Here is a 13,425-nt window from a genome sequence, read left to right on the forward strand (position 1 = left end):
TTTCTAGAAATCTGGCTCATGTTCCTAGAGTAGCAGAGTCACTAGCTTATGACTTATTGTTTATTACTTAGTACATGTTGGTGGTTGTGTGTGTGAATGCTCCTTTTGAGTAATGGGGCAGATTTCCAAACAGAGAATCCCTTACCTACCTAGTCAGTATTACTATGTTGGGAATCAGGGGCCTATTCCTTGGGGCTGCCAAGAGGGGAAGTAAATCACAGGCTTATAGATGATTTCAACACTCTGACTCAGAAGAGAGAGAAATGAATGAGCCATGAATGACTCTGAAACAGGCTGCCTGGGCTCTTTCCAGTCATATGACTTTGGGAAACTTATTTAAACTCCCTGTACCTCAATTTCTCAAACTGTAAAATGGACATTAAAAAATGGCACCTACTCCATAAGGTAACATCCTTAGATGACACAAGTTAAGCACTTGGATGCTAATTAAAAGGTTGGAGGCTTGAGTCCACCCAGAGGCACCTCACAATCTAATTATGAGAAATCAGCCACTGAAAACCCTGTGGAGCACAGTTCTACTCTGACATACACAGGTCATGATGAGTGAGGGCCGACTCAGTGGAAACCAGTATATGTCCATCAGCAAGGTAGTTGTGAGAGTGAAATTATTTCATACGCATAGAGGACTTACAGTCAAACACTCAATGACTTGTTCTTCATTATGTCCTATAAATACCTGTATTACACGTTGGCCAGTAGTTTGGATCCAAATCCTACTAGGTTTTTCAGTCCAATGGAGGGTCACCATGAGACAGAATTGGCCCAATGACAGTGGGTATATCTGTTGATATACAAAGTACAGTACTGGGCTATAGACCAAAGCTATGCATGTTGGAATTTTCCAGAGTCATTTTGATCATATGCCTTTTTCACCTCATAGCTGACTTTACAACCAAAACCTGCCTCTACTGTGGGACACCTGTGGCTACAATGCCCAGATTGACTTTGCCCTGGTGAGCACTCTTGCCTGAAGTCTTTCAGGAAATTCAGCAAAGGACAAATCATAGCCTGGCACGTAGTACTAAAAACTAAATGGCTATTGAGTCAATTTTGACTCATAATAACGCTATGGGACAGAGCAGAACTGTCCTATAAGGCTTCCTAGGCTGGGGTCTTTATAGGAGCTATCCTGGTTATCAACAAACAGACTTTTATTCTCTTATGGTTTAGCTGGCTGGGAGTTCAAATTCATCATGCCAGTTCTAAGAGAATCTCTCTGTGTGTCCTTCCTGGAGGATGATCCTAACTCCTTCAGCATCTGTAGGTCCAACATTCCTTAGAGAACTCTGTGTACCTTGGCCCTCCCGTGTCAAGAAGCCTCCCAGCACAGGGACATTGGCCCAAAGGGTGTGATCTACTTCTGGGTTTCTTTCTTGTGGGTCTTCAGGTCCAGCTCTCTGCTTTTCTCTCCTTTACTCACTTGTGAGATCAGGGATGTTGCAAGCCACACCCCAAGGAAATTCTGTACATCATATCAGCACTGTGAGAGGATTAAGGATGTTGCATTCTATCCCTATTCCTCTTACAATTATTTGGTTTATCAGATCATGGAGTATCCTTATATAATTTCCATATTATATAATTATTTACATTTATTTGAGGGAGGCACAATTAAATCCCTGACAGAGAACTGTGCCATAGTTCTCTCATGGAGCCTGTTGTTGTTCTATGTCATCGAATGGCTTGTGACTCATAGCTACCGTATGTACAATAGCTTTTAAGCCTGCTCTTTCCTGAGCCAATTTCATTGTCTCTGACACACCTACCCCTATTACTCCAGTCACTGAGTCATTCCGTCTCATCCAGGTCTTCATCTCTTTCTCTATTCCTTCACCTTTCCAAACATGATGTCCTTATCCCAGGACTGGTCACTCCTAGTCACATGCCCAAAGCATGTCAGATCAAGCTTCAAAATCCTTGCTTCCAAGGAGCAGCCTGGTTTCACATTCTCAAGGATAGATCCGTTTGTTCTCTTATCAGTCTATATATGTTCTCTTCTTTAGCACCACAACTCAAAGGCATGAATTCTCCTTCTATCTCCTGTCATTGTCCAGCTCTCTGATGCATAGTTAGTAATTGCGAAGACAGTGGCTTGGACCAGGCACACCTTAGTCTCTAGGCTGACATCATTGTTCTTCAGCCTCTGAAGATGTTCCTGACAGCAAATTTTCCCAATGCAATTTGTCTTTTGATTTCCTGGCTGCTGGTACCAATAATATTGATTGTGGAGCCAACCAAGCTGAAGCTGTTAACAATCTCCGTCTCTTCTCCATCTATCACGATGTTGTCAAGAATCTTTGTTTTCTTGATGTTGAGCTTTAATCCATATTTAAGGCTTTAGTTCTTGACCCTCTTCAGCAAATGCCTCAGGTCCTACATAGTTTCAGTAAGCAAAGTTGTGCCATCTGTATAACATAGGTTGTTAATGAGTCTTCCTCCAATTCTGATGCCGCATTTCTCTTCATAGACCCACTAGTGGGTTCAAAATGGCAATTTTCAACAGCCACAAGACCATCAGAGATCCTTTGGAACATAGTAGGAGATCAGTAAATATCTTCAGAATGAACCAACAAAGTAGATCATTTCCAATAACTAGTGCTAGAGAGGAAATGCTGCAAAGAACCTATTTAAAATGCTAAAGAACAAGGATGTAACCTTAATATGTAAGGTGCAACAACCAAAGCTATGATATTTTCAATCACCTCACACACATATCAAAATTGGACAATGGGTAAGGAAGACCAAAGATGAAGTGATTATTTTAAATTGTGGTGTGTGTGAAAAATATTGAACTACCAAAAGGTCAAATAAATCCACCTTGGAAATATACTATACTGTATAATATAATAATATTATATAATATATAATAGTATAATATACTTTGGGTATACAATCAGGTGGGACCAAACTCTGTAGAAAACATCATGCTTAGTAGAAGGTGAGTGGAAGATTCTCAACCAGAAGGACTCACATAGTGGCTGCAATAATAGTCTCAAATACAGCAGCTACTGTGAGGATGGCAGAGGACATGGCGGTGCTTCTTTCTGTTGTACATAGGATAGTTATAAGTTGGAATCAATTCAATAGCACCTAACAACAATGACAGAAAGAAAACAAAAAGAAGAATGTGACAAAGGATCAATGGAGCAAAAAGGGAAAAGGTGAGATAACCTAGGTGATAAACATTTCTCTGGAAGACCAATACATTCAAAGGTCCTGTGGCAGGAAATAACTTTTTCTGTTTCAGGAAAACAATGACAGAATCAAAGCTGGGAGGCAAGAAAAGAATGAGCACAAGGAGACAAAGCAAAAGAGCCAGCTACATTGGTTAAACAGGAACTTGAGGATGGAAATCAAGAGCTTTCATTTTCTTCTAAGTGGAGGCTTCTAAGTACAGGCATGAAACAAGATCATGTTTATTTCAAAAGGTAAGTGGTGGTATAGCCACGAGAAAAGGGACTTTCATTATTATTATTGCTGTAAAAAACATATATGGGGATCCAAGGGAGTAAGGAGTGGGAGCAGAAGGGTGAGGATGGGTAGGGATGAAATCACAGATTTACACAATTTGGTGAGTGCAGGGAGTGGGTAAATGAAAGGAGAAAGGACTAGAAAAGACAGGGTAATGGTGGGCATAGTCCAACAGTGATTGATTGATTGATTGATTGATTATTTATTTATTTATTTATTTATACAAAGAGGTTGTCTTTTTCAGGTGTGGGTTCCTCATTTGGGAATAGTGACATAGACTCTATGGATGCTTCATGCTGAATAGGGACGTTGAGATAAAGGAGAAGGGGAGCCCACTTTAACACTTTACTGGTGGTCTTGGGTTGAAGCTGTGTGCCCCTTCTTGTTCAGTTAGAAGATATTTTCCTGATATTTTCTACCCTCTGGACCACAAGGTGTTTGCATGGGTGAGTCCAATGGGAATAGCTGGTTGAACTTTGAGGCTCCATCCTCCTTTGCTTCCTTAGCTGGCAGTTATATTTCCCTTTTGTCTCTGTAACCGGGCTCAGGGTCCAGGTTCTGGAACAAGATTCAGTATTCAGGTTACCTATAGGGAAGGGAGCAAACCTAGAGAGAACAAACTTGTGAGTTACAAAGAAAAGGGGGTTTCGAAGTGTTAACTTACAGGTGTACTGGAGGAGGAGATGGAGGAAAGTAGCTTAGATAAAATTCCTCATAAACACAAGGCAGCTCTCCCCAGGAGCAAAGAAAGGGGGCTTCTTGACCCATAGATCATTACTCCAGGAGTCCAGGCAGGAATTCTAGTCAAATATGACAAATCAGATTGAGTCCAGCAGTTTCCTCTTCCAATGGATTACAAAGATGGTGACAGCAAGAGGCAATTGCAAGAAGCAAGTGACTCAGGGCAGCACTCTAGGTGAATTAGCAAGGCTCTGAGCTGGATCATCTCCCTGGATCCTCACAACTCTCCTATCAGGGGCAACTGACAGCAAAGAGACTAAAGTTTTGGATGATAGTTCTTATGGAAATGGAGCCAACATTGCATCCACTTACTAACTCAAGAAACCCAGTGTCCATTGCTGCACAGAGCACCTACAGCCTTCTCTCAGTCCCTTCACTTTGCCTTTTGGGAGAGAAATTCCTCCAAGCATTGAACATCCTTTCTAGAAATGTCTGTCCATTCTGTGCCCTAAAGCAAGAGGGGAGTGTGGCTCTTAAGTTGTTTCAGACAATGTTCAGAAGAAACTGTGTTCTTTTTAGGCTCCTCAAGCAGCTGTGATTTCCCTTCCCCATCCCCAGATGTAGATCATCAGGACTTTATTTCAAGGTGTCTTTGAGTGAACTCAACCACCAATCTTTCAGTTACTAGCCAAGAGTATTAACCACCTGCACCAATGTATTGCTTATACGGAATTCTGATCACTTGGTAGCAAGAAATTACACTGCCAACCCAAAGGCACACAAAAGGTCTGAATCTACCCATTACTCTGCTAGAGAAAGACATACTATCTATTCCTATGCAATTTACTACCTTTGAAAACCCACTGGAGGTCAGCCATTTATGAGTTAGTGCCGACTCAATACAACATCAACAACATTGCTTATAAAACACAAGGATCCTAATGATGCAACAAAGAAGTCCCTCTGAATTTTAACTATTCGCCAAAATTTAAAAAAAACAAAGATTGCCCATGAAAGTCTGTGTAACTGGCTTCTCTGAAGCATGAGTGCACCTGGCCATGTAAAGCCACACTACACTAATCAGTCCCTGGGGACAATGGGCCCTCCAACCTCTGTGCTGTGGAGCCATCTCCAGCTCTTTCAGGTGGGAAAACTGTGTCTCAGCCCTCTGGTGGCACTCACAGACCAGAGGCAGCTCCAATAGCAGCACAGACTGCCTTTGCACACCCTCCACCCCTGATTCTCTGGTGTTGCATCCAGGGCCCTCCACCTTGGCCTCAGATAGCTGGAGCTCTCTAAAATATTTCTTTCTGTGATTCCTTCAAAACATCCCAGCTTGACAATTGTGTAATGTCAAGTTGAAACCAACTCATAGCTGACCTTCCAGCCTATTTGTTCCCCTTCCCCAGAAAGGTGGTCCAGCTGAATGTGGAAACTACTGAACAATATCATTAGTATCACATGCAAGCAAAATACTGCTAAAGATCATTCAAACATGGCTAGAACAGTACATAGACAGAAAACTGCCAGAGTTGAAGCAGGATTTAGAAGAGGCCATGGCATCAGAGATATCATTGCTGATGTCAGATAGATCCTGGCTGAAAGTAGGGAATACCAGAAGAATGTAAATTTGTGTTTTATTGACTATGAAAATGCATTTAAGTGTGTGTATCATAACAAGTTGTGGCTGACATAGAGAAGAATGGTAGACATGGAGAGGAATGGGAGTCCCCGAGCACTTAATCGTGCTCATGCGGAATCTATACCTGGACCGGGAGGCTGTTGTGTGAACAGAGCAGGGGAACACTGCATAGTTTAAAATTGAAAAGGGAGTGTGTCAAGGTTGTATTTTCTCTCCATACCTATTCAATTGGTAGGCTGATCAAATTATCCGAGAAGCTGGATTATGAAGAGGAGTGTGACATCAGGATTGAAGGGAGGCTCATCAATAACCTGTGTTATACAGATGACACAACCTTGCTTGCTGAAAGTGAGGAAGACTTGAAGCATTTGTTGCAGAAGATCAAGGAATGCAGCCTTAGGTATGGATTGCATCTCCATGTCAAGAAAACAAAGATTCTTACCACTGGACTGATAGGCAATGTCATGATGGTTGGAGAAGAGACTGAAACTGTCAACAGTTTCATCTTGCTTGGATCCATAATTAACACCCTTGGTACTAGCAGTCAGGAAATTGGAATACACATTGAACTAGGAAAATCTGCAGTTAGGAACCTCTCCAAATTATTGAAGAGTAATGACGTCAGTTTGAGAACTAAGGTGCATCTCGTTCAAGCTATAGTCTTTCTGATCACTTGCATCATCTGAGACCTGGACAATGAGTAAAGACAACAGAAAAAGAATTGACACCTTTGAGCTGTGGTGTTAGAGAAGAGCACTGACTGAACATCACATGGTTGGTCAAGAAAACAAATATGTATATATGTCCTGGAGGGGGTGAAGCCAGTGTGCCTTTGAAGGTAAGAAGGCTTCACCTCACATACTTTGGGCATGTTGCTAGGAGAGGTTATTACTTGGAGAGGGACATGATGCTGGGAAGGGTGGAAGGTCCGCCAACCCTCAACCAGGTGGATTGACTGCCACAAGGCACTCTTTAATAGAGGGAAGTGTAAGGATGGCACAGAAGAGAACAGGGTTCAGATCTTTTGTTCACTGGATCTCTATGAGTCGTACTTGACTCGATGTCATTTCTACCTCCAAAGAACTCTCCAGCTGCACCCTCTCCAAGACATATTTGCTGTTTTGGCCATCCATGAGATGTACAGTGCTTTTCTGCAACACCATAGCTAAAAGCCATAAATTATTTTTCTGTCATCCTTATTAATTAATCCAGATCTCAGACACATACCAAGTAATCAAAAAGGTCATGGCCTGAATCAGACATACCTTAGTCTTCACACTGACATCATTATTCCTCAATAATTTGGAGAGTGCAGTATGTTTCCTTATTTCCTGACTGCTGGTACCAAGGGTGTTGATTATGGATCCAAGCAAGATGAAGCTGTTGTTTCAACCTCCTCTCCATCCATCATGATGCTGTCTATTGGTCCAGTGGCAAGAATCTTTGTTTTCTTGATGTTGAGATGCAATCCATATCGAAAGCTGCATTGGGGAAATATGCTGTAAAGAACCTCTCCAGAGTACTAAACAGCAACAATGTCAGTTTAAGATAAGACTAATTCAGGTCCTAGTCTTCTCAATTTCTTACTATGTACCTCAAGGTCAACAATGACTAAGGATGACAAGAAGAAGAATCAATGCCTTTGAGTTGTGGTGTTTGGAGTACTGAATATCCACAAACAAGTCTGTCTTGAGAAAAAGTAACAAGAGTGCTCCCTAGAGGCTAAAACGGTGATGAAACCTTGTCTCACATACTTTGGGCATGTTGTCAGAAATGGCCAGTCCTTGGGAAAGAACATCCTCCTGGGAAAGGTGGAGGTTCAGGAAAAGAAAGGAAGAATCCTCAACAAGATCAATTGACAGGGTGACTGTAACAATGAGTTCAAGCATGTCATGAAGATGGTGTACTATAGGGTAAGGTCCATGTCTGTTGTTCATACAGTCATTGTGAGTCGTCAACTCAATAGTACCTAACAAAAACAAAAGACACCAGTAACTCGCTGCTGCCCACCAAGGGATCCTGGCTGCAGGAACAGGCCACGGCCTAAAGTAGGGGCTAATCCAGGACCTTTGGAGAAGTAATCTGACTGTTGGCTAGGTGGGGAGAGAAGGCAACGTGCAGCTGAGAATAAGGAGGCATGGGGTGCAGCGGGAGGGTGTCATGGGAGAACTTCCATTTTAAGGTTGGGGGTATGCCAACAAGTTAATCAGAACGGAAAGCAGGAAATCAAGCCGGAGCCCTTGACAGGCAGCTTCCCCAGGAGACCAAAGGCAGGGTTGTATGATTGCACACCAGTGTACAGTCATCCATGTGCATGCACGTATGCACATGGAGCCACATACATGTGCCGACATTGCATGAACAGCATGCAGATGCACAATAGCCTACAGGCAGGTTGCCTCCCTGCAGCCCAGACGCAGACACGTTTTCTGAGCCCGTGCTGTGCTCTGGCCTCCCTAATTGCATTTCTGGAAATGAGAAAGAGGAAATCGAATGACTTTCAGGTGGCTGCTATTCCCCACAGCGTTTTCCCATCTCCGTTTCGAACGGACACAGCAGCAGGGCAGCCTCCGTCCTCCTCTAGAGCCATGAAGCTCCTTAGCAACCCTCTGCAGGCAACCTCACCGCCTGCCAAGCCCTGGCCCAGGCCACCCGCTCACAGGACTCCCCTCGTCTTTACCTGTACTCCTCCTCACCTGCTCTGCAAGTGAAGACCATGCACAGGCTGCTCCCCCTAATGGGGTGGTGGTGGGATGCCTGAAACCGCTGATTAGCCAATTCATTTTAGAGAATCCCTCCTCTCCAGAGTAGCTTTTCTTCATCATCACTGACCTCAGGGGTTCTACCCCAAACCTTCAACTGCTGAGTTTAGGAGAAGTCAGCAGCTTCACAAAACATACTCCCCACCATGCTTGTGCTCCCTCCTGAGACCCTGCTCCCCAGACTCTCCATGCCCCTGATGCAGGCCCTTCCTCCAACACTTGCTAGACCCCCAACTCTGCACTGCATCCCAGGCAGAACCCAAAAGTTACTCTTGACCATAACATTGCCCTTCATTTTCATGCAGGCACATTGCATTATCCACCACCCTGTTTTTCCCAAGGTCCACTGAGACCCTCAGATCTTTTTAAATAAACAGAGTGAAGACCACCCACCTCCAAACTGGACCTTAGTCATTGAGAGTTTTGAGAACTGCAGTCACACTAGCTTCCTTTCACTGACTTGAATTTGTAAGACCCAGAGGTCTATCAGAGAGCAGGAGCAGAGTCATTGGAGTGGATAGCTCCAAAGGTACTCAATACTAGCCTAAAGGACCAAGCGCCTGCTCCCCTAAATCCTCCTGGAACACAAGAGTGACAGAGGAAAGATCTGAGAATTGCAGAGTTCTGACAGTTCTAACCACGTGTCTGTGGCTGCATATACATACATGGCGTAACTGTGCGGGAAAGTTCTGGGGGCAAATTTCATGCGCCAGAACTCCCCAACATTCAGCAGCATGAAAACCAAGACCTCCAGAAGGCTGGGCCTCAATCTCATGGACTTTAGCTCAAGCCTGCACTCTGGGCCTGGGCCTTGGTCCCGGCGCCGAGTGTTGGTCTGCTTGCTTTCTCACAGACATTCCCAGGTTGCAGGTCCATCATGCTCTCTCCTCTCAAGGCTGCTACCACGGTTCCAGTCTCCCTTTTTCTCTCCTCTGTGGAAGTAGTGAGGCTCCTGGAGGGGGGAAAATGCATTCTGCAGGAAGCCTGCTCCACCAAGCAAGCTGTTGTCCTAGAGAAAAAATAAAACCCTCCCAGCCGTGCTTATAACAAACTTGGTCTGTTGTGCAACTTTGCAGTACAGAATGTACATGTGCCTAATCTCCCCACTGTTGCATAATTTTCCAGCTGTTTCAGGACTATTTCACTCTTCGTCTGGCATATTTCACAAGCCATATATAAAAATTACCTATCTCTGTATATATAAAGTGGAGCATATGTGTGTGCAATGAAACGACAAGTGTGAAATGAGGGAAAGGAGTGTGGGGGACCAGGGCTTAGCAAAAAGGCAGATGAAACAAGTGTAAACATTTTGAATGCCACTTGCTAGAAATCAGGGAGAGAAAAATGAAGTTGGATTCAATTTAAAATGAGACATTCGTTCAGTAAAATTCAACTTGGGGATGTTTGAGTTTCATCTCTTCTGGTACTTTTCTTTTGTTAGATCAACTCCTAAAACCCCAGATTTGTTATTATAGAAAGTATCTGTGATCTTATTGTAAAATGTTTCTTAACAACATAACCCAGGATGCCCTGTTAGGGAGCAGAAAGGCTTCACAATGAGAAACACCCCAATTTCCTGGTTGTCCCCCGTGTTCTAGAGCTGACGGTGCCAAGTCTTGCATGGGACCATTCACAGAGAAGTCAGCAGGTCCTCCACTCAGGAGGTTCTGTTGGGTTTCTGAGGCCTCCGTGCCACACGAGGACCCTCTCATGCCAGCATCTGCCCCAAACAGCACTTGTGTTGGGAAAGAAGCTGAAACAGAGGAACCCAGTGGACCTGGTATTCTGCCTCCAACTTCAGAGTGCCAGCTCCAGGAAGTTTTCTCTCTGTTCTTTTAAGCTTTCTCTCTATTTCTTCCTCAAGGAAGAAGGCCCTTGCTTTAGCATCTGTGGACCCAGCACTCCTTGAAGTCTCCATGTTTCTTGGTCTTTCCCAGTGCAGGGACTTAGGTCCAAAAGGATGCACTCCACTCCTGACAATTCTTTCTTGATGGTACAGAAATTTCCTTCCTCTGTTCACTTCTCTCCCCTTTCATCTCCCCTAAGACAAAACGTGATGCAGGCTACACTCCAGGGAAAGTTCCCTTACATGGATTAGGGCTACGATGGGATTCAAAGTATTGCATTCCACTTTTAATCTTTTTATAATTACTTAATTTAGCAGATCATAGGGAATCATTATGTAACTTCCACATGGCATCATTATCTACCCATAGTTTGAGGGGAACACATTCAATCCAAGATGGTTACTATCAGGTTAACTATGACTCAGGGACCTCTGGTGGTTTAGTGGCAAGAAGCTGCACTGCAATCCCAAAGGTATGTGGTTTGAATCCCCCAGGTGCTCTGCTGGAGAAGGGGGGCAATCTCCTCCTATACCTGTTAGATCCAATTTGATGGTACACACACAGAATAATAAAATTTTTAACAATTTTTTAAAAAGTTGATTGTGACTCACAGTAATCCCATGTACAACAGAGCAAAATGCTCCCCATTCCTGTACCACCTTCATAATTTTTGGTGTGCACAAGTCTGTTGTTGTACCAACAACGTGTTTCGAGTGCCCTCCAGCTTGAGAGGGAGATGGCCCACCTTCTATATCAGACAATGTTCTGCTGTGGCCCATAGGATCTCCACAGGCTAATTTTCAAAAGTAGATTGTCAAGTTTTTCTTCCTACTCTGTCTTGGTTTGAAAGCTTTGCTAGACTCTGTGCCCCATGAGTGACCCGCTAGAATTTGGATTACTGGTAGTAAAGTTTCCCAATGCATCAGCCACTTTGGTACAAAAAGATGATGGAGTGATAGTGGTTAACCAAATTAGATGTGTACATGTAAACACTGAGATGTTTTATATTGTAAATCTAGATAACTGAGTCCTTTTGATGAGGCCAAATATTCTGCTAGCACTGGGCTCATGTCCCAGTGTGGTAGTCACAGTCAGGGGCTGGGAAGTGTAGCTGTCCTCTTTATTTATCAACTAACTATTATCACAATAATGCTGTTTCACAAACCACCCTAGTGGCTTATAATAGCAAAGATTTCTGCTCAGGCTCGTAGACCTACAGGTTAGCTGTCTGTATTGGACTTAGGAGGCAGGGACAGGTGCTCCCAGGAAGTTCATACCATGGAGAAAGACTAGAAATTTCTATAAAGATGTGCATAAATGTGATATTTCTTAAGATCTAGGCTCAAAATTGACACAATATTGCTTCCACCTACAATCTATAGACCAGAGAGTCACGTGGTCCAGACCAACAGGGATGAAGAGGGATATACTACACTCCTCCCTAGTGGGACAAACCACAAAAACACATAACAAGGGGAGTGAATTTAGGAGAATATACTTCCCCCAAGTTCATGTCTACCTGGAGCCTCATCATTTGACCTTATTTGGAGAGGCAATTCATTAAGAAGAGGTCATGTAGTCATAGGGTAGGGCCGGCATCTGTTATGACTGGTCTTTGAACAAGAAGTGGAGATGGAGAGACATGCGGGGAGAATGCTTGGATGATGGAGCAGAGTGTAGAGTGATACGTCAGCAAGCAAGAGAATGCCAAGGGTTGCCAGCAGCGCCCAGAAGCTAGTGAAGCAGAATAGAATAGGTTCCCCAGTCAACCTCAGAGGAACCAACCCTGCCAATATCTTAATTTTTCATTTACAGTAGACTCCAAACTGTAAGACTGAAAATGTCTGTTCTTTTACACCATCCAACTTTACAGTTATTTGATATGGCAGCCCTGGGAAAGCAGTACAAGGCAGGTGAGGAAAAGGGAGCAAAAGTACAATATTCCACTTTGACTTGCTCTCTGCCCCTAAGCTGTATCTTAACAGCCATGGCCTTGATTGGACTGTTTCTCCCTGGTTATATCTTAATTGACAACCTCTTCATGGATGGAGAGCTGAAGAAAAGGGGGGGTGGGGGGAGGAATTCTTTTCCAAACCAGCAAGTCTCAGAATTTCAATTCTTTTTGAGAATTGGCTGATTGCTTCCTGAGCTGTGTCTTCTGAGCAGTTCCATATCAAACGCAGCCAGCGGGAGCCAGCTCATGCCTTCAACATTCTCTCCTGGAATGTTCCTAAGATCCATTTTATAACTTGCCACGTTATCACAAGGGGCAGTGTTACCAAATGTTTCACCATGCTAAATCCCAGGCTGTCAATTTTCCAGCCTCCTATAAGTTTCCAGTTCCAAAGCCAATGCCACATATTTTCAGTTTCTAGTCAAGGTTTCAGCTTCTTCAGCAGTTAACCATTGCCTTGAACACACTGCATGCTGATAGCAACAAAACCAGAAACCGTTCCTGTAGTGTCAGCTCCAACTGCTGATTGTCCCGCATGTGTCTGAGCAGAGCTGTGCTTTATAGGGTTTTCAGTGGCAGGTTTTTCTGAAGTACCTCTCCAGGACTTTTTTCTGAGGTGTTTCTAGGTGGACACAAACCTCTAACCTTTGATTTAACGGTTCTCATTAGTTTCCCATTAGCAGTTTGCACCACCCGCCACTCTAAAACTTATCAATTTAACAATCATGTATTCACAAGCTCATAGCTCTGCTTCCCACATATGCATTCTGCAGTCCATGGTGCAGAAGTTCATTCCACAGAAAAAGCCAGAAATTTCCAGAAAAGGGAGTATCTGTTGAGACTTGTTCTCAAAGCCAGCGCACCATCTTTTTTTTATCCACATTCCATTGGGTAGGAAACTACACAGCCCAACACAACACAAATGGGTTAGAAAGTGCATTCCTCCCTAAAGGGGCAAACTGCAAAGTCACAAGGCAGAGGGTGTGGGGACAGAGATGGGTGAGGCACTGGAAGCAATAATGCAATCTAACATGACTTCTGCTTCTT

The sequence above is a fragment of the Elephantulus edwardii genome, unplaced genomic scaffold (genome assembly GCF_000299155.1).
Source record: "Elephantulus edwardii isolate Elephantulus edwardi_28Jun2011 unplaced genomic scaffold, EleEdw1.0 scaffold00221, whole genome shotgun sequence".
NCBI classification, from domain to species: Eukaryota; Metazoa; Chordata; class Mammalia; order Macroscelidea; family Macroscelididae; genus Elephantulus; species Elephantulus edwardii.